We start from the raw sequence: 2,819 nt of genomic DNA, 5'->3' as shown, positions 1-2,819 counted from the left end.
TCTTACAAAACTTATTCAATGGCTTCTTTTTCGATGATCAATAAACATCCAAGAATGTACTTTACCTTGTAACTGTTGATTACATTTCTGCTTCAGTTGATCCGTTTGTATCACCATCACTATCATCACCATCACTATCATCACCATCACCACCACCACCACCTTCTTCATCCATTACTTCTCAGCCATGTTGTTATATATGTTTAGAAACATGAAATAAATAAATAAAAGTGTTGCTATCAATTTTTTTTTTCTATATTTTAGTCAGGAAGGAAAAGCAGTGCCCATGACCCTTTAAAAGGCCTCTGAGACAGGTGAGGTGAGAGGGTGGGGTGGGGGTAGAAAATTATCCTTGACCTGGAAACCTGGATTAACTGTTTGTGGCATAGCGAACCCCCACTAAGAGCACATGAGGGGCTAGGTGTTTGCTGTTAAACCAGACAATAGATAAAGGACAATAATACACCGTTTCCATTAGGCTTTTAATGAACTTCTCCATGGTTCTAATCCCTGCTTTAACCATTTGCCATTTAGAATATTCTGACAAATGCAATGCTTTATTTATTCACATTGTTTTGAATTAATCATGCATTATCTCATAGCTTCTTTATTTTGGTGGGATTTATTCTTGCAAGTTACCTGGTGATCCTACCAGAGTTGGTACCACATAAAAAGCATCCAGTCCACACTGTAAAATGGTTGGAATTTGGAAGGGCATCCAGCTGTAAAAACCATGCCAAAACTGACCTCACCTGTGCTGGTGCCTTGTAAAAAGCACTCAGTCCACTCTGTAGGGTGGTTGGTGTTAGGAAGGACATCTAGCTGCAAAAACCATGCCAAAATAGACACAGAAGTCTGATACAGTCTTCTACCTGGACAGTTTGACAGGAGTGCTCATCACAACCAAAGCCCTACCATCTTCCATTACACATCTTTAAGAACCTTGTCAGCAGCATTGGTAGAAGATGCTTCAGTATTTACTCAGATAAAGAAACATTTGGTTGCACTGCAAACCAAGAAGAAAGTTTTGTAAAAATAGTGAATTTGGAGATAAATTTACAATTACACCTCTTCTCATCCTGCTGAACTATCCCCAGTTTATGAAGTTAAAACTGTTGCCATAATATAATCTAGTTCAACCTTACATGTAGCTTTAGTGTAAAATCTAATATTGCTAAGAGCTTCCTAAGTGATCCAGAAATATTTCCCTGCAGGATATAAATATTTCAAACAATTCAACCAGCCAAACGTTAAGGTTAGCTACAGTTGCATGATTAATCTGAAAAATATCATTACAAGTAACAGGCAATTCAAGTTAGCAGATAAGTGTCCAAATCCACTTAATAAGCCCACTGACCAGAAACTAATTCTGTGAACAATTAACAGAATAATCTTACCAATCTTGCTAACGAAGGAGATAACTGCCACTGCCAAAATCAAGAGCAATTTGTGCAAAAGCTGAATCATGGATCCATTTAGCTGCAGTGTCACCATTGCGCCAACACCACTACCATTACTATAACCAATTCTGTAACTACCATTCTCGCCACACCATTATTATCATTGTATCATAACTACAACCACTACCACTGCCATAATCACCACTACCACCACTACAACCTCCACCAGAACCAACATCACAACTGCTGCCACAACCTCCACATTAACTACAACCACCGATACAAACTCCAACATATTATCACAACCACTGTAACCACCAATATCACCACCATCACATCAACCACCACTACCACCAACATAACCAGTTCTACTACCATTATGGCCAATTCCTCTTATCACCTCACTGCTACTACCACCATAAACACTACTGATACAACTGCCTCTACAAACATTACCACTACTGCCTACACCACCACCACTACTGCTAATTCCTCAACAATAATAACAAAAACAAAAACCATATCAAAATATCTTTGTTTCTAATGTAACACTTGCTAATCACATCAACATTTTTTGACATATTGATTGGATATTGAACATGAGAGTAATTGATTGGATATTGAACATGAGAGTAATTGATTGGATATCGAAAGAGTATGTGTATATGCATGTGTGTGTGTGGTGGTGGGTGACTGTGTGTGTGTGTGTGTAAATGTGTGCATGTGTGGCTGTGTGTGAGAGTCAGAGAGAGAGAGAGATCGCTAAATGCTTACAGTGGTTATGATAATATGATTGAGAAAAAATCAAGCATAATTTAATGGAGAATAGAGAGAGAGAGAGACAGACAGACAGACAAGAACAAAATATGTTAGCAGGGCTAAACAGGGGAGAGATTAAATATTTATTGATTAATTCAGTGACCGATAGGATTGTATTGATGAGAATTGATCAAGCTTCATAGTTTTCTATTGGGATAAACTCAAGTCTATCTCGTTATCAGCATCGTTCTGCATGGAATTGTTAATTGATGGTTTAATAAGCTACTCGTTGATGTATGATGCTAAAAAGGACAAAGGTCATCGTTTCGATTCCTGCTCCATATCAACCGAACTGGTTGTCTGCTATGAAGAGAGTGGCACTTGAATGGTTTTGTTTTCTTTGCTTTTCAGTTTTAGAAAGTGCCACCTTGTGTATGTGTGTGTGTACACACAAAGATATATATATATATATATACACACACACAAATATATATTTCTTCATTATTATTATTAGCGCTTTCATTCGTCTCTAGAACTTGTCAAATACAAATTGTCAAATTGTATTTGATAAGTTCTAGAGAGGAACGAAAGTGCTAATAATAATGAAGAAATAAAAGTTTTTTTTCCAAAATTCTGACGATTTTTTTCTCAATATATATA

The 2,819-nt window shown here is 37.0% G+C and overlaps 1 protein-coding gene across 4 annotated transcripts in view; it reads left to right on the top strand.

The window, feature by feature from the left end:
- The window catches only part of LOC106882890 (G protein-activated inward rectifier potassium channel 3), a 218,464-nt gene that overhangs the window by 119,311 nt on the left and 96,334 nt on the right, over nucleotides 1-2,819 (top strand). The window lies entirely within an intron of this gene.

Source organism: Octopus bimaculoides, chromosome 21 (genome assembly GCF_001194135.2).
Source record: "Octopus bimaculoides isolate UCB-OBI-ISO-001 chromosome 21, ASM119413v2, whole genome shotgun sequence".
NCBI lineage: Eukaryota > Metazoa > Mollusca > Cephalopoda > Octopoda > Octopodidae > Octopus > Octopus bimaculoides.
This window is presented reverse-complemented; position numbering and strand designations above follow the sequence as displayed.